The 24,805-nt window shown below is 37.7% G+C and overlaps 2 pseudogenes; one reads left to right on the top strand and one right to left on the bottom strand.

Annotated features, from left to right (window-relative positions):
* Window positions 1-2,789: 2,789 nt before the first annotated feature.
* LOC115305243 lies at window positions 2,790-8,458 on the bottom strand (annotated as a pseudogene).
* Window positions 8,459-10,281: 1,823 nt separating this feature from the next.
* Window positions 10,282-11,552, top strand: LOC115304218 (annotated as a pseudogene).
* Window positions 11,553-24,805: the final 13,253 nt, after the last annotated feature.

The raw sequence follows: 24,805 nt of genomic DNA, 5'->3' as shown, positions 1-24,805 counted from the left end.
ACATGTAACTATTACCTGGAATGTGGTGTGTGTGTGTGTGTGTGTGTGTGTGTGTGTGTGTGTGTGAGTGTGTGTGTGTGTGTGTGTGTGTGTGTGTGTGTGTGTGTAAAAGACACTGCTGAGGTAAGTTTTGAATTAAAGCAAAATTTAATCCTAATGTATAGACTGCTTATAAAGATATCTTACCAGTGAGAGTTTATATACCACTTTAATGGCCTTTTGATTTGGGCTCTTCAATAATTAAAAATATGTTCCCCTTCAATATGAGCTCAGTTATTAAGTACATTATTTTTAATTTTTTAATGTTTTATTTATTTTTGGTACAGAGAGAGACAGAGCATGAGAGGGGGAGGGGCAGAGAGAGAAGGAGACACAGAACCGGAAGCAGGCTCCAGGCTCTAAGCTGTCAGCACAGAGCCTGATGTGGGGCTCGAACCCACCAACGTGAGATCTGACCTGAGCCGAAGTTGGAGGCTTAACCAACTGAGCCACCTAGGCGCCCCAAGTACATTATTTTAAAAATGGAAGACACAAGTAGAAAAGTAAACCATAGGTTGTACTGTTCAACCATTATTATGTGCTACCTCAAATCTTCAGCTTGATGAACACCTTTGCTTTACAAAATCCTTCAAATACTCCTATATGTGTATCTTCAGTTTTGGAATAAAAAGGAAAATGTAATTGAAAAATAACAGAGTTTATGCTTAGCATTTTGGAGACTTTGGATTACTCATTTTAATATATCAATTTAAGTTCATCATGTTAGTCCCTATTTAATAATAAGCCTGCAGCATTCCTGTGGCTGTTTATTCCTTGTGGTTAAATTCAAGATAGATTGTACCAGAAACAGTTTTCTTGACTATTCATAAATATTGAGGGTGAGAAAAAAGATGGAGTTGAAAAGGAGTTCTTTACAGCTCATGCTTCTTGTCATCTAATGCTGGCAAACTGGAAACATTACCCGAGAGCGTGGTTCTCTAGCTAGTAAACCATGTTCAGAAATGTTTCCCAATTTAATACAAATACATGCATTCAGAAAAGGAAATTGCTTTGTTGATATGTCCCAGGCAGATTGTTTCCTGTTTTGGAAATCACTGTGCTCAGTTATTCAGAGCTGAGATGGTTCTATTCATCCTCCAGAAGGGGAATTGGCCAGCTCAGTGAGAATGATTTCAAATATTTCAGCAGAATTAAAGCTCAGGTTGTAAGACTCACTGGATACCTAAATATACAACATTCATTTTTTTCCTATAAATTAAATTTTTTTTCTTTTTATATGCTATGATCTTTTATTTTTTTTCCATACTATGTATCTTCATGCCAAAAGAACTTGGAGTTTCAATTTAAATTTCCACTTAGGCTATCAGTCTTATGAAATCCCTTCTGGTAAGATGAGACATAATTTTATAGTTATAGGAAACTCTTAGCTACTCCCATTGATAGAGGCACAAAGTTTTGGAAATTATGTATTCATCAGTAACTCCATTTTTCCCAATCACATTTTCCATATAACCTGCTACTAATAAGTAAAGTAATTGATATAAATTTTATATTACTCCCAAGTTTTACTATGTTAATCACTTTGTACACCCAACACTCTGAACTCCCTTCCTTTGGTACATGTACCATACTCTTTCCTTTTTCTTTCTTTTTTTTTTTTTTTTTTTTCCTGTATAGCTTTTGCTCTGGCCACCTGTTGAAAGTAGGAGTTTGCGAAGGCATTACCACCTCCAGTTCCAGTGAATGGACCAAGCCAAGCTAATAGCAGGCATTCCCAAGATTTTTTTTTTTTAAAGAATTTTTTAATTTATTTTTTATACAGAGAGAGACAGAGCATGAGAGGGGGAGGGGCAGAGAAAGGAGGAGACACAGAACCGGAAGCAGGCTCCAGGCTCTGAGCTGGCTGTCAGCACAGAGCCTGACGCGGGCTCGAACCCACGGATGTGAGATCTGACCTGAGCCGAAGTCGGAGGCTTAACCGACTGAGCCACCCAGGCGCCCCCCAAGATTTTTCTAATTTGAGTAGGGAAGGGACCAAATGAAAGGAGGTATTTGTTTACTAGATGTACTAACTAATTTAGGATTTATTTGTGATCATTTATTGTTTAGTGTTTTTAGAAATGATTTAAAAATTCCTCCTTACATAACAAAAATAGAGAGTAACCTATTGTTATATTTGGATCTGATAATAATACGGAGTTTAGCATTGTTAGGTAGCTAAACATGTTTTATTCTATCACTGCTTTTTATTTTTTTAATTTTTAATCTTTATTTATTTTGAGAGAGAGAGAGAGAAAGATGGTGTGAGTGGGAGAGGAACAGAGAGAAGGAGACACAGAATCCAAATCAGGCTCCAGGCTCTGAGCTGTCAGCACAGAGCCTGATGTGGGGGTCAAACTCACAAACCTCAAGATCATGACCTGAGCCAAAGTCAGATGCTCAACCGATCGAGCCACCCAGGTGCCCCATCACTGCTTTTTAAAAATTATTGAAGTACAGTTGACATACAATGTTATATTAGTTTCAGGTGTGTAACATAGTGATTCAACAATTCTGTACATTACTTAATGCTTACCATGATGAGTGTAGTTTACCATACAATGTTATTATAATATTACAATATTTTTTGCTACTAAAAGCTTTATTGTTTCTATTTGGTCCACACCTTGAGAGGACTCCAAGGTGGTTACAAAGCTACCTAGTGGCTACAGAGAGAGGCTCAGGCATAAGCCCTGGCACCATAGGGATGCCAGAGGGGCCCCTCAAAGGCTTCTGGGCTTCAGAGGCTACTAGTCATGCTCGAGGGTGAGCCTTTCGGAGAGATACTTGCCCAGCCTAGCCTGGGGGCCAGCTGGTCTGTGGAGGTTAATCAGATGGTTGCTCATCTTCTTGATGAGTTTCACCTCCTGATCTAGGAAGTGGTTCTCCAGGAAGTTACAGAGATAGAGGTCTGTGTGGCAGAAACCAGGCCAGGCATATCCAAAAGGGCTGGTTCAAGTTCTTCTCCAGGATCATGGTGGCTTCCATGGTGTCCGGGGGTTTACCCCACTCATCTTAGGATGACTTTTGTACGTCCTGGAAGAGGGAGCAGTTGCAGCACTGGTTTTGCACCTTCAAGAGACATTCAGCTCCTTTGCACTTCTCCTCAACCAACTCATACAGGAAGTCGCTCACTCTCTCCAGAGCCACCTTGTCACTGTGGAAATAGAAGCCCAGAGAGAGGTAGGTGTGGGAGGCCAGCAGATGCATGTTGACCAGGTGTTTGACAGTGTCCCCATGTTGGTGAAATGGTTCTGACAAAATGGGAGCTTATGGATGGTCAGTAAAAAGGAGCTATGCTCAAAATAGGGTGTTGGCTGGTCCCAGAGGCAGACTGGCTGAGAACATGGCGCCAAAGTTTGTGACTGGAAAAATGTTTGGAGGCTGGTCAGAGGCTGATAGAAGGGACATTCCTGGATCTGTTCTCTCCAAATATTGTTAAAGCCAGAAACAGATCCACAGGACTACGGACACACTGCCCATTATAGTATTATTGACTGTGTTCCCTTTGATGTTCTTTTTATTAATGTTTATTTATTTTGAGAGAGAGAAATAGAGAACAAGTGGGGGAGTGGCAGAGAGCGAGGGAGAGGGAGGATCTGAAGCGAGCTCTGTGCTGACAGCAGAGAGCCCAATGTGGGGCTTGAACTCACAAACCATGAGATCATGACCTGAGCAGAAGTCGGATCCTTCATCAACTGAGCCACCCAGGCGCCCTCTCTTTTGTGCTGTACTTTTCATCTCCGTGACTTACTTATTGTATAACTGTAAGCCTATACTTCCCAATCCCCGTCACCTATTTTGCCCATCCCCCACCAGTCACTAATTTGTTCTCTGTATTTTAGTTTGTATTTAAGACTCTTTTTATTTTTCATTTGTTTGTTTTGTCTCTTAGATTTCACATATAAATGAAATCATATGGTATTTGTCATTCTCTGGCTTACTTTACTTAGCATAATACCCTCTAGGTCCATCCATGTTGTTGGAAATGATAAGGTCTCATCACTTTTTTTTATCATTAATATTTCATTGTATATAAATATATACATCTTTTTTATACATTCATCTATCAATGGACACTTGGGTTGCTATTATATCTTGGTTATTGTAAATGATGCTATAATAAACATAGAGATGCAAGTATCTTTTTGAATTGGTGCTTTCATTCTCTTTTGGTAAATACCAAATAGTGGAATTACTGGATATATGGCATTTCTATTTTTAATTTTTTGAGGAATCACACTGTTTTCCACAGTGATTATACCAATTTATTTTCCTACCAATAGTGCACCAGGTTCCTTTTTCTCCACATTCTTGTCAATATTTGTTATTTCTTATCTTTTTGATAATAGCCATTCTTTTTTTTTTTAATTTTTAACATTTTTATTTGTTATTGAGAGACTGAAAGAGATAGAGCATAAGCATGGGAGGGGCAGAAAGGAGGGGAGACACAGAATCTGAAGGAGGCTCCAGGCTCTGAGCCATCAGCACAGAGCCCGATGCGGGGCTTAAACTCACAAACTCTGAAATCATGACCTGAGCCCAAGTCAGAGGCTTAACCAGCTGAGCCATCCATGGGCCCCTGATAATAGCCATTCTGACCGTGTAAGATGGTATCTCATTGTGATTTTGATTTGCATCTCCCTGATGATTTGTGATGTTGAGTGTCTTTTTATGTGTTTGTTAGCCATCTGCATGTCCTCTCCAGAAAAAAAAAAAAAATGTCTATTCAGGTCCTCTGCTCACTTTTAAATCAGATTGATTGGTTTTTTGGTGTTGAGTTGTAAAAATTCTTTAAATATTTTAGATATTAACTCCTACCAGGTATATCATTTACAAATATCTTCTTCCATTCAGTAGGTTGACTTTGTTTGGTGGATGGTTTCCTTTGCTGTGCAAAAGCTTTTCATTTTTGTGTAATCCCAATAGTTTATTTCTTCTTGTGTTTCCTTGCCTGAGGAGACATATTCATAAATGTGTTCCTCAACTCTTGCTGCTAAGTTTATAGTTTCCTTGCTGTAGTGTTTGTTTAATGCTCTCAATAGCACATCACACAATTAGTTTCGAAGTATTGCGCATTTGATCACCTACTTTTACCAAGCAGCAGATCATGTGCTTCACCCCTGCAATGATAGAAACTGACAATTGTTTTTACTGAATTACCTCTGGAAAGTGACCATTCCTAAAGAGCAGAATTCATGAAAAGGAGATCATTTCCTTGCTGCTTCGTTTTGTTTAAGGCTTAGGACCACCTACTGTGTGGATGGGGGTGGGAAGTCTTTTGCAACTATTTTTAAAAAGGAAAGCATCTGTGCACCTGTCGCACAGGCACAAATAGAGACAAAGCATGCTGGGAGTGTGCTCAGCAGTTATTTCTCTTCCATGAGGTGTAAATGCTTTGCTGTTTCAGGAATTCCAATGAAAAGCATCAGGCCTAACAGTATCTTCAATGACTTCTTTTCGTGAGAGATTCTATCCTGACTTCATTTAATTTGTAGAAAGTGATAAGAGTAGCTTATTTCCAAAGGCAGTAAACTTTATAAAATATCTCATAGAATGAAAGATTTTTAAAGGGAAAACTGAGATGAAAAGAAAGAGAGTGATTTTTGAGTCATTCCCATTATCACAGAAAGCTCTATTGAACAATGTTGCTCTGGAGATCTCTATTTTATAAAAACACAGTTTCATATAAAGTTTTGGATACAATTATCAGGTTCACATCAAACTACATTTATCTTACATCTTTTTTTAATGCTTATTTATTTTTTCAGAGAGAGAATGTGAGCAGTGGAGGAGCAGAGAGAAAGGGGGGAGCAGAGAATGTGAAACAGGTTCTGTGCTGACAGCACCCAGTCCAATATGAGCCTCAAACTCATGAACCCCAAGATCATGAGCTGAGCCAAAGTCAGTTGCCCTACCGAGTGAACCATGAAAGCACCCTCTTTTTTTTTAAGTTTATTTATTTTGAGAGAGACAGAGTGAGAGCAGGGGGGATGGGGCAGAGAGAGCGAGAGAGAGAGAGAATTTCAAGCAGGCTCCGCACTGTCAGCACAGAGCCCGATGTGGGGCTCAGACTCACAAAACTGTGATATCAGGCCCTGTGCCAAAATCAAGAGTCAGATGCTTAACTGACTGTGCCACCCAGGTGCCCCTACATTTACCTTGGGTCTTAAAGAGGCTTTATGTGCTCTTCTACTGGAACATTATTCAACAAGGAAAATGGACAAAACAATTACACAAACTTGGATAAAACTTATAATGTTGAGCAAAAGATTTAAGATACAGAAGAAAACTATTAGCATATGTACATTTATACAAAGTTCAATAAAAATGGAGCACCTGGGTGACTCAGTCAGTTATTCACCCAACTTTGGCTCAGGTCATGATTTCCCTGTTCATGGGTTCAAGCCCTGTATCAGGCTCTTTGCTGGCAGCTCAGAGCCTGGATCCTACTTTGTGTTCTGTTTCTCTGTCTCTGTCTCTGTCTCTCAAAAATAAATAAACATTAAAAAAATTTACAAAAAAAAGTTCAATTTTATTGATACAGAAACAGTTCATAAAAAACTATAACAAAACCATAAAATCATAATCATGGTTTTATCTAAAGGAAAGGGAGAAGGATACACTCTTTTAGGCATACATGGGTACCCCTCTAGGTTGCTAGCAGTGTTCCATTTCCTATCCTGTGAGTTGGTAACATTTGCATTTTTCTATAAATTCTCTTCAATGTGTTATATTTTGCAATAAATATGGGCTAAAAATCACCGTCACAGTTAATTGAATATGCCTACACCTTTGAAAACGTCAAATCATTTTTAAACTGATATAACTGAGAGATTGTTCAAAACTACATGGAATCTAGTATGAGTGTACAAGCTAGATTGTTACCTTTTAGTAATGAGAGGAAATCGTTAATTGAAAAATGTTGTCAGTAGACTGAGGTAAACACACTTAAACAAAAATAACATCACGTTTTTATTTCCTGGGGGTGTGCATTAACTAGATGGCATATTTTTATTCAAGTGGCCAGATATTTTAAATATCTTTGCTGAGTTTGCTGTCATTTTCCTCTAGATATCATGTCAAATAAAAGATTAATGGAGGTGTTTATAGATTTAGAAGTTGACACTGATACTGAAGCAGTTATTAAGGACAAGTTAGCACAAACATTCTCCTACTCCTACTAAAGCCAGACTAGGTTCAAAAATATCAGTTGAAAATGCTTCAAATATTCAAAACAATCTCTTATGCTATTATAAATTAGATAGGTTTATAGGCCTTATCATCAGATATTTGTACATCAAGGAGGATGATTCATATTCAATTATTCCTAGAACCTGGGGTTGTTACTTATAAGGTGGTAAATTTGGTAAAATATCAGACTGCTATAATATGGAGCCTGACTACACTTCCTAATTAATATCCTTTCTAATCATCAATGTCATTCTAACTTAATGCTTTGCTCCTCTCCAAGTCTCACCATAGAGTTAGGCTTTTTTGAGATTTTTTTATCTCCATGCTTTCAATTGTGTGAAGACGCCTTTGGTTACTAGTTAGAAAAATCAATTCAAGCTAGGTTAAGAAAAATGGAAAAAAATTTTTAAACTTATAAAAGAAACAAAAATATGTTACATACTTACTATACAGTCTCAAATCCAGAAGAAGGAACTACAATTAAAATTTGGCTGTGAGTCATTTCAGATTTTATGCCTACCTACACAGATTGTGTTGTCTTCACATGAGATGATACTATCTATATTGCTCTTCCAGTGGTTGGGTTTTGTTTTTTTCATTTAATGAATAACCTTGCAAGATGGTATTAAAGAGTACATTGGAGGGCTTCCCAATTTTGCAATGGCCACATTAATGTTAAATATTTTGAATATTTCCAATTTAAACAAGAATTTATGGACATTGTGTTGGAACCATGAGTACAATCTGCCATACAGTATCCAAGGAAAAGTCTCGTAACCATCAGCAGAAATGGAGGAAACAAGGCAATTCCACAGTAGGAATCCTTTGACTTTCCTTCCAGAGCACTGTGATTAATAGGTCTCTCAGTTTAAATTCTCCAGAGAGTGTATCAGATTGGTCTTGCAGGAGTCAAGTATTATATTTGGTCCAATTAGGTTTGACCAAGGGGCCAGGGTCAGGTAGGAAAAAACATGGCTGCCAAGAAACATCATCTGAGGTGGGATCCAGAGCCCATGTCATCTTTGATTTTGTCTTTCTGGTGCTTATGCAGTGTCTTACCATCTCCACGGAAATAGTTGTGACAAAGTAGCTCTCTGTAGTACGTTGTCTTCCTCTCATTTTCCCCCCTTAACTTTAGTGTTTTACTGATATCATATGCTAAATTAAAAGATGATTTGTGCAACAGGCCCTGAATGAAGTTCAGGTCTAGTGGGGCCAGCCCCATGGAGCTGCAATGAAAGGAAGAAAAGGAAGTCTGTATGAGACCTGAGTCACAGATCCCTGGCCTTCAGTTTCTAATGCACATGCCCCCACACTTGCTTTCTGTAGCTCCAGAACTGCATGTCCACCTGCTTACCAACACTTGCATCTACACATCCATTAGACACTTCAAATCAGCATTTCCAACACTGAATTTACCTTCTTCTCACAGACTTATACTTGTTCTGGCTTACCTTAATTAATAGCATCTCACCCTGCTTTCCAGTCAGTCACCAACTTCTGTCAACTCTTCCTTTAAGGCCTCTCAAATCATTCCATTGTTCTCCAATCCACTGCCACTGCACTGGTTTAGGCTGCCATCTTCTGTAGCCTGCACAACTAATTCATGAAGCTTCTCTCATGTCTCTAGTTTGTTTGTTTGTTTGTTTGTTTGTTTACGAGAACATGCACACATGGGAGCTGGGGAGGAACACACACACACACACACACACACACACACAGAGAGAGAGAGAGAGAGAGAGAGAGAGAGAGAGAGAGAGAGAGAGAGAGAGAATCCCAAGCAGACTCCATGCTGTCAGCGCACAGCACATACCAGGTGGGGCTCAATCCCACAAAAGCGAGACCATGACCTGAGAGCCATAATCAAGAGTTGATACCCAACTGCCTGAGCCACCCAGGCCCCCTCTCTGCCTCTACAATTACTTTTACAGTCAGTTCTTGACCCTGCACCCAGTGAAAGCAAGACATTTCCTTGCAACTATTCTCTCTTAAGAAAAAAGCCTGGGGGCGCCTGGGTGGCTCAGTAGGTTGAGTGTCCGGCTTCAGCTCAGGTCATGATGTCACAGTTCATGGGTTGGAGCCCCGCATTGGGCTCTGTGCTGACCGCTAGTTCAGAGCCTGGAGCCTGTCTTCAGATTCTGTGTCTCCCTCTCTCTCTGATCCTCCTCTGCTTGCACTGTCTCTCTGTCTCTCAAAAATAAATTTAAAAAAACATTTAAAAATTAAAAAAAAAAAAGAATAAAGCCTGAAGTCCTTAGCATAGTTCAGCACAGGATAGCACTGCACAGCATTTCAGTAATTGTCTACTTCTTCCATCTTAGCCACCCTATCTTCCTTACCCATTACCTTTTCTCTCTGTTTTCTTGCAGCTACCTGATTTCTTGCCTCTAGAACAATAGTTCTGAACCTTGAATGCACGTTAGAATCATCTGGAGAGCTTTAAAAAAACCCCACTAATCTAGGTGTTCCAGACTGATTAAATCAGAACTCTGATCCCAAGACTAGGGATCAATATGTTTTTAAAGCTCCCCAGGTGATTCCAATGTACAGACAAGTTGGTGATCCTCAGGAAAACTTTGCATATGTTTATTTCCTCTCCTTGAGCCAATCTCCATCTTCCCTTTGTTTATTCTTGACCTCCTTCTCCAAGATGCCTAGCTCATACTCATCCTATGTATCTGACAGGCCCACATATACAGGGACACCTTTCTTGACCACATATTATAAATTATGTGATGCAGAATTTTGAATAATGGAACTCTCAAGATCTCTGAATTTGTTTCTATAAAGTATCCTTTGGACTATTTGATATCTATATAATAACCATGTGGAAGATGTAACTGTGTTTGTTGGGCAATTAATATACATTCATTCATTAACTACCACTGTCAGATTTTGTGCTAGTTGTTTGCCTAATTATCTTGTTTCATCCTTTCAGTAATTTTTAGGAAGTATTTAGATTCCATTTTACTGCTAAGAAAACTAAAGCTTAGACAGTTTAACAAAAATAGACTAAATAGCTCTCTACTGGCAGCATCCAGCAACGAAATGTCTCACAGGAAATTCTCTGCGCCCAGGCACGGCTCCCTGGGCTTCCTGCCTCGGAAGTGCAGCAGCCGGCACCGTGGGAAGGTGAAGAGCTTCCCCAAGGATGACTCCTCCAAACCTGTCCACCTCACTGCCTTCTTGGGCTACAAGGCCAGCATGACTCACATCATGCGGGAGGTCGACAGGCTGGGATCCAAGGTGAACAAGAAGGAGGTTGTGGAGGCTGTGACCATTGTGGAGACACCGCCCAGGGTGGCTGTGGGCATCGTGGGCTACGTGGAAACCCCTCGAGGCCTCCGTACCTTCAAGACCATCTTTGCAGAGCACATCAGCGATGAGTGCAAAAGGCGCTTCTATAAGAACTGGCATAAGTCCAAGAAGAAGGCCTTCACCAAGTACTGCAAGAAGTGGCAGGATGATGATGGCAAGAAGCAGCTAGAGAAGGACTTCAACAGCATGAAGAAGTACTGCTAGGCGATCCGAGTCATCGCCCACACTCAGATGCGCCTGCTCCCGCTGCGCCAGAAGAAGGCGCATCTGATGGAGATCCAGGTGAACGGCGGCACGGTGGCCGAGAAGCTGAACTGGGCCCCGGAGAGGCTGGAGCAGCAGGTGCCTGTGAACCAGGTGTTCGGCCAGGACGAGATGATCGATGTCATTGGTGTCACCAAAGGCAAAGGCTACAAAGGGGTCACCAGCCGCTGGCACACTAAGAAGCTACCCGGCAAAACCCACCGAGGGCTGCACAAGGTCGCTTGTATTGGGGCCTGGCATCCTGCCCGAGTGAGCTTCTCTGTGGCTTGGGCTGGCCAGAAAGGTTACCATCACTGAGATCAACAAGAAGATCTACAAGATCTGCCAGGGCTGCCTCATCAAGGATGGCAAGCTGATCAAGAACAACGCATCCACTGATTATGATCTGTCCGACAAGAGCATCAACCCTCTGGGTGGCTTTGTCCACTGTGGTGAAGTGACCAATGACTTCGTCATGCTGAAAGACTGTGTGGTGGGAACCAAGAAGCGAGTGCTTACTCTCTGCAAGTCCCTGCTGGTGCAGACCAAGCTGTGGGCCCTGGAGAAGATTGACCTTAAATTCATTGACACCACCTCCAAGTTTGGCCATGGCCGATTCCAGACTGTGGAGGAGAAGAAAGCATTCATGGGACCACTTAAGAAGGACCGAATTGCAAAAGAAGAAGGAGCTTAACACCAGAAGCAGATTGTGCGGCTGGTGGGATCTCAGTAAAAATAGTTTTCCAGTGAAAAAAAAATAGACTAAATATATATTTATATGATTATATATTGTTTTATATAGTTATATATTAAGTATTTTATAAGTTATATATTATGTATTTTAAATATAATTATTATATATTATAATTGTAATTATATATTATATAGTATACAGAATATATATTTATATATATACTAAATATGCTATATATCCTAAGCTAAAGTACAGATACCAATATGAATCATAAAACTAACAGAATATGAAATATTCCCCAGGTTCTTTTTTTCATCAGCATTTTAAATGAAAAGTTTTGAAATCCTTTAAACAAGAAACTGTTTTGAAATGTATGTTTTAAAATTTTCAGATGATTATGGAAAGAACTATTCGGCAGCACAGCAGAATCATAATAAATAGATAATTGGAAATATCAACGAATGGTTTTGTGCAAACAACAGTTTCTGATAAGCACACAAAGATTCATGTAAGAGAAATGGCAAATTATTTTTGCTTTAAGTTGGAAAATAGTTCTTTGACAATTCTAGTGTATTTTTAAGAGGATCTATTTCAAAATCATCAGTGAGGAACAAAAATTTTAAGGGGATTTCTGGTAGTTTTAATGCTACAGAGATCTTTATATCTACCACATGGTTGACCCATATTTAGATTACAGAATCAGAACACACACCACACCCTTTCTATTCACTATCCCTTCATCTCTTCACAACTCCCCTTTCCACCCCTCCCCTCAAATCACAATCTCTCTTTATTTTTCCAGCTTGCATTGTGTGTTCATTCACCTCCTGTGTAATTACCATAAATAATCAGCAAGATAGGACCTGTGTGGTACAAATGCCACACCTTGGTTGTGTTGTGAGCAACCACTTGAAGTGCAACCTAAACATTTGCACACTTTTTAAAGCCACAATGTCCTGTATTTAAGTATTTCACAAGTAAGTCTTTTAACATCCAATAGGTAGAATATCTGAATGCAGCTGCATAGTTAATACTTGACCCAAAAGTTACCTTTTGGTTGGCCACAACACTTGACTCTACATGCCTGGGATGGGTGTTGACTGCAGCTCAGAGTGATTCTTTCGAATTAAAAACAAAACACACAAAAAACAATTGTTCTTCCCTATTAAGAACTGAGCAGGGGAAAACAAAACGCTTTGTTCAGTGGTCAATCATGTAAAAGCAGGGGTATATATCTGCTTCTGCCAACACTAAAGTAAAGCAATCAGCAACATGACTTCAGGGATTGTAAAATCCCAGAAAAGGAATATTATGGTACTTTACTGAGCCAGATATTCATGTGAAAGAGAAAATAAAATAAAATAATGAAATACAGTAATAATAAATTACAATAAAAAAGAGAAGTTCCCAGGAAATCATAAGATAGGTAGGAAAAACTCCCCTTATGGGTTTCTTTGGCCCATCCCTTCTTCACTGCCAGACTCAAGCCTCCAATAAGTATTACTTTTCCCTTGTGCTCTGTGTGTGTTCTGTGGGTCTTCCCAGCTGAAAGACAATTTTTCATCTCCATTCTTCCCAAAGAAAGTAGGAGGTTAGTTAGCATGTAACAATGAGTCTTCAGTTTTGGAGAGTTACAAAACTCTGATTTCCAAATCAGTAGTACCACTTCCTGCCCAGCCCGTTACATATGTGAGGCCTGAGGTATACAAAAAGACAAAATTATACCATTAGATGATACTGTATAAACCAGTCAGTTTCTGTAACTTAAAAGTGAAGAAACTGAGAGACAGAAAGAATTCCTTTGTTCAAATTCACACTAGTTATTAGCAAACTAAAATAGAATTCAGATCTCATGAGTTGCAGTCAAGTATATTTTCCTATATATAATTATTTGTCTTAATAAGTTTATTTTGCTTACAAACTTTCACAACACCCTTTGAGATAGCTGGAGATACTTGGAGATATCATAAAACTAAGAGGGATCATCATCAAAGAGAAGCATAGAATTTAATTGTAATTCCTAAACATTCATTTTGTGTTGTACTTAATCACAAAGCTCACAGATGCCAGATTTTTTATTTCAATATCTGGCTTTTGCTAGCCCAATCTCCCTGGGTAATCTGTTTCTTATCATAATTTTGCAATGTTATTTTAACTGTTGCGTTTTCCTTTGATTTGGCACTATCATCCTTTCCAATATTGACTAAACCATGGCACATGGTTTTCAGACAAGATGATACAGCTTCTCTGGAGGAACTAATGAGAGTTGAGATAGATTAGCTGCTTTTCTAAAATAGCTGCCTTTTTAAAAATAGTTCATTGTCAAATTGGTTTCCATATAACACCCAGTGCTCTTCCCCAAAGTGCCGTCCTCCATTATGACCCTCTCCTTTGCCCCTCCCCCTCACTTTCAGTATTCAATAGTCTCTCATGATTTGTATCCCTCTCTCTCCCCAACTCTCTTTCCCCCTTCCCCTCCCTATGGTCCTCTGTTAGGTGTCTCCTATTAGACCTATGAGTGCAAACATATGGTATCTGTTTTTCTCTGCCTGACTTATTTCTCTTAGCATGACACCCTCAAGGTCCATCCACATTGCCCCAAATGGCCATATGTCATTCCCTCTCATTGCCATGTAGTACTCCATCGTGTATATACACCACATCTTCTTGATCCACTCATCAGGTGATGGACATTTAGGCTCTTTCCATGTTTTGGCTATTGTTGACAGTGCTGCTATGAACATTGGGGTACATGTGCCCCTATGCACCCGCCTTCTGTATCCCTTGGGTAGATCCCTAGCAGGGCTTAAAATAGCTGCCTTTTAACTCTGTGTTTTATACAGTTTTCCTTCTTGACTGACGCAGCTGGCTTCTGGGATGAACTCAACTGAGCCAATTTATTCTGATAACTTGTCTTAAAAGATCTTGTATCAGGTTTATATCTCACTCATTAGCCAAACAACAAATAAATCTTTTTGCTCCTCTTCTTCAGGTGCTCCAATGACATGAATTTACAGATAAATTTCATGAAGTCAAGATATAATTGTTCTTACTTAGCAGCACTTAGTTCAGTAACATAGCCATGATGGGCCATTAAGTGCTAACTCTTAAAGAACATGTGATGAGCATTGCCTACATGCAATTCTAGGATACAATCCTAGGTTCTCCAGGGTTCAGGGCCCCCAACAGGCATCACAACCTGTTACTTAGCTGCAGACTGTGCTCAGGCCAATTATGCTACTTCTTCAATCCCAACTTAAGCTTTATATTGGAAACTATATTTATCATTTCTCCCCATTTCTAAGTTTAGATATAACTAAAAATATTGCATGTGCATCTTTCAGACTGTGAGCTCCTTCTGGGCAATGGCTATGAAATATTTAACTTTGACTTCCCAGTGACTAATTGCCTGATTCTTTATGATTATTTAATAAATGTTTAATCAATAAATGAATGAATGAATAAGAAATGAATGTGCTTGAAATCCTTCCCATACAATGATAATTCTATTGATACTGTACATTAAGGTCAACTTTCTCTATTGTGGTCAATGCTTCCTTGTCCTTTCACTAACTGCAACTCCATTTCTTAATTTCTGCCTCAAAAGAAACTATCCCTTTTCTGCTATGATCCAAGATAATAGAGAACTGTAAAGATTGCAGAAGATGCTGATCTCATATATCAAAGTAACGAGGTACTCATTGGCATGCCCCAATACAGTATTGGATATTTATTGGGGATAATGATCAGATTCCAGTTTATACACAAAACTGACACCATCTATTAAGAAATTATCTGGGGCCTAACATTCCTGGGTAGCTCAGTTGGTTGAGCCTTCTACTCTTGAGTTAGGCTCAGGTCACCATCCCAGGGTTGTGGGATCAAGTCTTATGTCAGGCTCCCCACCAAGAATGGAGCCTGCTTAGGACTCTCTTTCTCCCTCTGCCCCCTCCCCCACTTGCACTTGCTCTTGCTCTCTCTAAAATAAAATTAAGAAGAAAAAAATAAATTATCTGGATTTTCTGGGGCCTGAACATTGAAAGGGAACACACCACTTCAAAGTCCAGAGGCTACACTGGAACTCAGCAAGGAAAGGAATTGGAAGAGTAGGAAGGATGTATAAGAGAAGCTGGTGCTAAAATATATGTGAGCTTCTAAATGCAACCACAGAGGCGGCTCATGCCTTCTCCACCCCAACCCCCTGCAATGAGCTCTGGATTGTTGGCAGTTGATCAGCAACCGTACTCCTTTCCCCACAACTATCTCAGTTGCTCGTAAAGGATTCGTGACTTCTCTCTCTTTTTTTTTTTTCCATTTACCTTGTAGGGCTGCCTTTAATAGTCAGTCATTAATCACATTTCAAACATCAGCAAATGTACTATTTGTTCTAAAATCTGAACTCTGCTCAAGACAGCCCATTTACTACGGAGAGTTCTGTGTCACTGACCCCACAGACTAAGTATGATCACTAAGGCAGAGCGTTTTAAATACACAAATCCTTTACCACTGATTCCACTTCTAGGAATTTAACCTAACAAGATATTCATAAACTGCTGACATTGATCCCTCCTTTACAATGTCAGAAAACTGGGTTTAAAGTTATACATGAGAAATTGGCTAAGTAAATGATGATACATCCATATAATGGATACCTTCAGTTAAAAATCAAGTCGTAATGGGATATTAACATTATTACTGTCACCATGAAAATACGTTTATTCTTTTTTTTTTAATGTTTTATTTATTTTTGAGACGGAGAGATTCGGAGCATGAGTGGGGAGAGGCAGAGAGAGAGAGGGAGACACAGAATCAGAAGCAGGCTCCAGGCTCTGAGCTGCCAGCACAGAGCTCGATGTGGGACTCGAACCTACGAACGTGAGATCATGACCTGAGCCGAAGTCGGAGGCTTAACCGGCTGAGCCACCCAGGCGCCCCCATTTATTCTTTTAAAGTACATGCTATTTAGCTATTTTTATGTGTGTAGTTATGTGCATAAGAAAAGTAAAATATTAACAGTGGGTATCTTTGGGTAGTAAAATTATGATGAACTTAGCTTTATTTATTTGTTTATTGGCTTGTTTTTGAATTTTTACATCCTCAGAACTTATTTATTTTATAACTGGAAGTCTGTACCTTTTGACCGTCTTTACCCATTTCACTCTTACCCCACTTCCCACCTCTGGCAACTACCAATCTGTTTATTGTATCTATGAGTTTGTTTGTTTGTTTTCCTTTTATTAGGTTGAGGTAAGTTTCTTGTATATCCAATTGTTGAGAGTTTTTATGATGAAGAGATGCTGAGTTTTTCAAATGCTGTTTCTGCAACTATTGAGGTGATCATACAATTTTTATTTTGTTAATATGGTATATCATTTGAATAGTGTGAATGTTGAACCATTCTTATATCTCTGGAATAAATACCACTTGATTGTGGTGTGTGATCCTTTTAATATATTGTTGAATTTGATTTATTAATATTTGTTGAGGATTTTTGCATCTATATTCATCAAGGATATTGGCTTGTAATTTTCTCTTTTCTTGCAGTGGGGGGTGTCTTTATCTGGTTTCAGTGTCAAGGAAATTCTGGTCTTGTAAAATGAGGTTGGAAGCATTTCTTCCTCTTAATTTTTTTGGAATAACTTGAGAAGAATAGGACTAACCCTATGTGGCTGGTAGAATTAATCTGTGAAGATGTCTGGTTTTGGATATTTAATTTTAGGGAGTTTAAAAAAATTTTTTAAATTCAATTTTATTACTTATCATTGGTCTATTTGTATTTTCTTTGTGATTTAGTCTTGGAAGTTTGTGTGTTTCTAAGAATTTATCCATTTCTTCTAGGTTTTGCAATTTGTTGATATATAATTGTTTGTAGTAGCCTCATAATCCTGTGTATCTCTATGGTGTCTGTTGTAACTACTCCTTAATTTTAGATTTTATTTATTTTGGCCCTCTTTCCTTTTTAATTGTTAAGTTTGGCTAGAGATTTATTGATTTTGTTTATCTTTATAAAGAACAACTTTAATTTCATTGATTTTTTTAGTTCCTATTTCATTTATTTCTACTTTAATCTTTATTATTTCCTCCTTCTCCTAACTTGGGGCTAAGTTTGTTGTTTTTCTAATTTCTTTAGATATAAAGTTAGATTGTTTATTTGGGATTTTTCTTGTTTCTTGAGGTAGGCCTCTATCATTATGAACTTCCATCTTAGAAGTGCTTTTGCTTTATTGCATAGTTTTGGGAAGTTGTATCCCATTTTCATTTGTCTTAAGGTATTTTTTTATTTCTTCTTTGATTTCTTCATTGACCCACTTATGGTTTGGTAACATTTTTAGTCTCACCATGTTTGTGGATTTTCCAGTTTTTCTCTTGTAATTGATTTCTAGTTTTGTGGCCTAAAATGTGATATATCATGGAGAATGTTCCATGTGCACTTGACAAGAATTTGCATTCTTCAGTTTTGGGGTGAAATGTTCTGTATATGTTAAGTTCTTCTGGTCTAATGTGTCATTTATTTAAAAAAATGTTTATTTGTTTATTTTGAGAGAAAGAGGGAAAGAGTAGAGAAGGAGCAGATAGAGAAGGAGAGGGAGAATCCCAACCAGTCTCCACACAGTCAGAACAGAACCTGACACAGGACTCAATCTCACGACCCAGGAGATCATGACCTGAACTGAAATCAAGAATCGAACACTTAACTTACTGAACCATCCAGGTACCCTGTAATGTGTCATTTTTTAAAACATACATTATTTTTGATTCTTTGAGGAACCTCCATATTGATTACCATAGGCTGTACCCATTTACTTTACAACCTATACTGCACAGAGATTTCCTTTTCTCCACAAGGAACAAGTTATACTTGTTATAACTTGTCATTTAAATTCAATTCTGTTTTACTAAGGTAAAATATACACACAACATTATATTGCCTTCAAGTGCATGGCATCATTTTATTTTTGTATATATTAGGAAATTATAACAGTAATAAGTCTAGTTAACATGTTGTCATACATAGTTGCAAGTATTTTTCTTCTGAGAACTTTTAACATCTACTCTCTTAGCAACTTTCAACTATGCAATACAGTACTGTTAACTGTGGACACCATGCTGTATTTCTTATTTATTTATTAAATTCTAGTTAGATAACATACAGTACAATATTGGCTTCAGGAGTAGAATCCAGTGATTCATCACTTATATACAATACCCAATGCTCATTATAACAAGTGCCCTCCTCAATACCTATCACCCAGTTAGCACATCCCTCACCCACCTTCCTCCATCAACCCTCAGTTTGCTCTCTATTATTGAGAGTCTCTTAGGGCTTTTTCCTTTTCTCTTTTTTTCTCTCCTTCCCATATATTAATATGTTTTGTTTCCTAAATTACATATATACGTGAAATCATGTGGTATTTGTGTTTCTCTGACTAACTTACTTTGCTTAGCATAATACACTCTAGCTCCATCCATCTCGTTGCAAATGTCAGGGTTTAATTCTTTTTGATGGCTGAGTAATATTCAATTGTATATACGTGCAACATCTTTTTTATCCATTCATTAGTCAGTGGGCATTCAGGCTCTTTCCAAAGTTTGGATATTATTAATAATACTGGTATAAACACTGGGGAGCATGTACCCCTTCGAATCTGTATCTTTGTATCCTTTGAGTAAATACCTAGTAGTACAATTGCTAGATCATAGGGTAGTTCTAGTTTTAGTTTTTTGAGGAACTTCCATACTGTTCTCTAGAGTGGCTGCACCAGTTTGCATTTACACCAACAGTGCAAGAGAGTTCACCTTTCTCTACACCCTCATCAATACCTATTCTTTCTTGTGTGGTTAATCTGAGCCATTCTGACAGGTGTGAGGTTGTAGGTCATCCTGGTTTTGATTTGTATTTCCCTGATGATGAGTGAGGTTGAGCATGTTTCCATGAGTCTGTTAGCCATCTGGATGTCTTCTTTAGAAAAATGTCTGTTCAAGGCTAAATGGGTGATGGACATTAAGGAGGGCACTTGTTGGGATAAGCACTGGGTGTTATATGTAAGTCATGAATCACCAAATTCTACTCCTGAAACCATTATTAAACTCTATGTTAACTAACTTGGATTTAAATTTAAAAAAAAAGAGAAGAGAAATGTCTGTTCATGTCTTATGGCCATTTCTTAACTGGATTATTTGGTTCTTGGGTGTTGAGTTTGATAAGTTCTTTATAGATTTTGGATACTAACCCTTTATCCAATATGTTATTTGCAAATATCTTCTCCCATTCTATAGGCTGAATTTTAGTTTTGTTGATTGTTTCTTTTGCTTTGCAGAAGCTTTTTATCTTGATGACATCCCATTAGTTCATTTTTGCTTTTGTTTCCCTTTCCTCCAGAGACATGTCTAGTAAGAAGTTGCTACAGCCAAGGTCAAAGAGGTTGATGTTCGTGTTCTCCTCTAGGTTTTTGATGTTTTCCTATCTCACATTAGATCTTTTATTCATCTTTAATTTATTTTTGTGTATGGTATAAGAAAGTGGTCCAGTTTCATTCTTCTGCATATCACTGTGCAGTTTTCCCACACCATTTGTTGAAGAGACCGTTTTCCATTGGATTTTATTTCTTGCTTTGTTGAAGATTAGTTTACCATAGTGTTATGAGTCAATCTCTGGGTTCTCTATTCTGTTCCATTGATATGTTTTTGGTTTTGTGCCACCACCAACTGTCTTGATGACTACAGCTTTGTAATATAGCTTAAAGTCCAGAATTGTGATGCCTCCATCTTACCTTTCTTCTTCAGGATTACTTTGGCTATTCAGGGAATTCTGTGGTTCCATATAAGTTTTAGAAATGTTTGTCTAGCTCCGTGAAAAATGCCCATTTTATTTTCATAGGGATTGCATTGAATGTGTAGATTGCTTTGGGTAGTATAGACATTTTAACAATATTCTTTCAATTCATGAGCATGGAATGTTTTTCCATTTCTTTGTCTCTTCTTCAATTTCTTTCACAAGTGTTTTATAGTTTTCAGTTTACAGATCTTTTACCTCTTTGGTTAGGTTACCCCTAGGTATCTTATGGTTTTTGGTGCAATTGTAAATGAGATTGATTCCCTGATTTCTCTTTCTGCTGCTTCATTATTTGTGTAGAAATGTAACATATTTCTGTACATTGATTTTTATAACCTGCAATTTTGTTGAATTCATGTATCAGTTCTAGCAATTTTTTTCTGTCTTTTTTGGGTTTTCTACAGGGTATCATGTTATCTGCAAAGAGGGAAAATTTGACTTCTTCCTTGTCAATTTTATTTTTAAATATGACATGTTTTATTTTTTAAATATGTCAAATTTTATTTCTTTTTGTTGTCTGAATGCTGAGGGTAGCATTTCCAGTGCTATGTTAAACAACAGTGGTGGGAGTGGACAACACTGTCATGTATTCCTGACTTAGAGGAAATGCTCTGTTTTTCCCCACTCAGGTTAATATATGTTATCCGTGGGTCTTTTCTATATCACTTTTATGATATTAAGATAGATTCCTTTTGGGGCACCTGGGTGGCTCAGTCGGTTAAGCCTCTGGCTTCGGCTCAGGTCAGACCTCACGTTCGTGGGTTCGAGCCCCGCGTCAGGCTCTGTGCTGACAGCTAGCTCAGAGCCTGGAGCCTGCTTCCGGTTCTATGTCTCCTTCTCTCTCTGCCCCTCCCCCTCTCATGCTCTGTCTCTCTCTATATCAAAAATAAATAAAACATTAAAAAATTTTAAGATAGATTCCTTTTATCCCTACTTTCTTGAACATTTTTATCAAGAATGGATGCTGTATTTTGTCAAATTTTTTTTTCTGTGTCTATTGGGAGGATCATATGGTTCTTATCCTTTCTTTTATCAATGTGGTATATCATATTGATTATTTGCAGATATTGGATCATCTCTGCATGTCAAGAATAAATCCCACTTGATTGTGATGAATAACTGTTTTAATGTACTGTTAAATTCAATTTGCTAGTATCTTGTTGAGAATTTTTGCATTCATGTTCATCAGGGATATTGATCAGTAATCCTTCTTTTTAATGCGGTATTTGGTTTTGGAATCAAGGTAATCCTGGCCTCATAAAATGAGTTTGGAAGTTTTTATTCCATTTCTATTTTTTGGAACAGTTTGAGAAGACTAGGGATTACCTCTTCTTTAGATGTCTGGTCAAATTCCCCTGGGAAGCCATCTGACCCTGGGCTGCTGTTTGTTGGGAGAGTTTTGATTACTGATTCAATTTCTTTGCTGGCTATGGGTCTGTTAAAATTTTCTGTTTCTTCCGGTTTTAGTTTTGGTAGTTTATGTTTGTAGGAATTTGACCGTCTCTTTCAGATTGCCCAGTTTACTGGAATACACTTTTTTATAATATTCTCTTATAATTGTTTGTATTTCTGTGGTGTTCATTGTGATCTCACTTCTTTCATTCATGATTTTATTTATTTGGGTCCTCTCTCTTTTTTTTGATAAGTCTGACTAGGTGTTTATCAATTTGTATATTCTTTCAAAGAACCAGCTCTTAGTTTCATTAATCTGTTCTACTGGGTTGTTTTTTCTTTTTTCTTTCTATATCACTTATTTCTGCTTTAATCTTTATTATTTCCCTTATTCTGATGACTTTATGCTTTATTTCCTTTTCCTTTCCCTGTTCCTTTAGGTGTAATGTTAGGTTGTGTATTTGAGACTTCTTGTCATATACTTCCCTCTTGTGATTGCTTTTGCTGCATTCCAAAGGTTTTGGACTATTGTGTTTTCATTTTCATTTGCTTCCATGTACTTTTTCATTTCTTCTTTGATTTTCTGGTTAACCCATCCATGCTTTAGTAGGATGTTCTTTAACTTCCATGTATTTATGGTCTTTCCAATTTTTTTCTTTTGGTTGACTTCAATTTTCATAGTATTGTGGTCAGAAAATATGCATGGTATGATTTCAATCCTTTTGTACTTGTTGAGACCTGATTTGTGACCCAGTTTGTGATCTATTCTGCAGAATGTTCCATGTGCACTTGAAAAGAATGCATTCTGCTGCTCTTGGATGAAATGTTCTGAATATATCTGTTAAGTCCATCTATTGCAGTGTGTTACTCAAAGCCATTGTTTCCTTGTTGATCTTCTGCTTAATCTGTCCATTGCTGTAAATTTCCATTGGACATTAAAGTCTCCATCTATATTATTACCAATGAGTTTCTTTATGTTGATTAGTAATTGTTTTATGTATTTGGATGCCTTCAAGTTAGGGGCATAAATATTTACAGTTGTTAGATCTTCTTGATAGATAGACACCTTAATTATGATGTAATGTTCTTCTTCATCTCTGTTTACAGACTTTAGTTTAAAATCTAGTTTGTCCAGGTGCCTGGTAGTTCAGTTTGTTAAGCATCTGACTTCTACTAAGGTCATGATTTCACAGTTCATGTGTTTGTGCCCTGCATTGGGTTCTGCCTTGCCAGTGTGGAGCCGGCTTGGAATTCTGTCTCTCAATTTATCTCTCTGCCCTCCCCACCCCTAAATAAATAAATAAACTTAAAAAAAGTTATAATACCAAAAACCAGAATGGAGGCCTTGACATGTAGAGCAATGCAGCTTGTTCTACTGGGATGAGATTGTACCATTGGATTTACATTAATTAATGGATTCTGTGCCTGTTCCAGATTTTTAAAAAAGGAAACACACATACACACACACACAAATACATATAGAGTAAGAATTTTAAAATTATCCTTTTTGTGTAAACATTTTAATGTAACCTTTTATTTATTTATTTATTTTACTGGAAAGTTTGTTTCTCATTGTAGCCCTTCCAATATGTGAGTTCAACAGAATTCTGAAAGCAATGACACAGTAGTTTGGCTGCTGTGATAGTAAGGCCCACTGAACCAGTGAAAACTTCTTTTAGGTGGGAAAATGTCCTTTCCATCCTGGCTTTCATGACCATCAGCTCTCCTTACTAAACATTTATTCTCTTAGATAAAAAATATTTATGGATTCATGAGTGTCAAGCATAACATTAAGTTCTACTTTTATAGTATTTGTCAAATTTATTTGTCAAACAAATTAAATCAATTAAAAAAGAACACAACTTTGTACTTTTTATTTTGCTTTTAATATTCAAGGACTATAATGAACAGATAAAGAAATGTCATATTTTGATTTTTTTCCATATGCTTATTTACTTTGTAACTCAAATTAGTGTATGAATCAGTTACACTTGGAAAACTGGGGAAAGGGGTGAACATGAAAAAAACTCTGAGTCAAGTAGGCTGAGAGGGAAAATAATGAGATTAAGTAAAATGTGTGTTGCCAATTCAAAAAACTGATCTATTTCCAAGTTTTGGGGACGGTTTTTTGAGGTAAAGGGCATTTAAAAAATTGCTTTCAACAGACGTCTTTGGAATGTTTACAAAACTTCTTGGAAAAGCTAAGCTTCTTTCATAAGCAAGGAACAAAAAGGAAAAGAAGGGAGGTAGAGACTATTGAAAAAAAAATTTTTGTGTAGAGTCAAGTATGAGGTGTTATCAAAGGGAAAGACTCTGGAGTTGGACAGATTGTTGACTCCTACCTCTACCATTTGGTGATTGTGTTATTTAATCTCTTTACTCTTCAGTTTCCATATTGCTAAATGGATAAAATACTCTCCAGGATTTTAAGTATTAAATGAAAAGTACTTGACATAGCACATGGTATTTAATAAACTGTCAATCAATGGTTGACGATGAAGATAATGATGTTACTATTTTGAAGAAAGTAGGCTAGAGTCGAGCAGTGTTTTCTACAACTGACTTACCAGTGCTCAGGGGGCACCATAGGTCTTCAGGGGTTGGGACCCAAAAATACATATTTTTAAAAATCCCTGGTGACTGTGTTAAGGACCACGGAGATTTAGCAAAGGTTGCTGGCATCTTCGTGACTTTTGTGGTGTGAAGGAAAGAAACCGCAATCCTGTGATGTCTAAAAGTAACCAAGAAAAGAATTGTGAGTGATTTCTTGAGTGAGCTTGCATCCTTCCTTAACCCCCGTGATCTCCAGACCTAGTGTGAAACTACCCTCCAGCTACCTGTAATGCTAGCATGCTACTTTAAATAATCTGTTCAATTAAAACATAAGTAAATAAACAGATGTTAGTAATCTCTGTAAGACTGATAAACATTGATAAAGCAAATAGCTAAACTTATGTTGATCCATAAATAATATCTCTAACCTCTGAAGCTATCAGCTGTAGATTGTTTGGGACTCAAATGAGACCTGAGGCAGAATTTCCAAACCCTATTTGCATTCCTGTTCCCATTAGTGGTTCTCTAATCCTATTCCA

This window comes from Suricata suricatta, chromosome 10, assembly GCF_006229205.1.
Source record: "Suricata suricatta isolate VVHF042 chromosome 10, meerkat_22Aug2017_6uvM2_HiC, whole genome shotgun sequence".
NCBI classification, from domain to species: domain Eukaryota; kingdom Metazoa; phylum Chordata; class Mammalia; order Carnivora; family Herpestidae; genus Suricata; species Suricata suricatta.
Note: the sequence above shows the minus strand (reverse complement) of the source record. Positions and strands in the feature narration are given on the sequence as shown.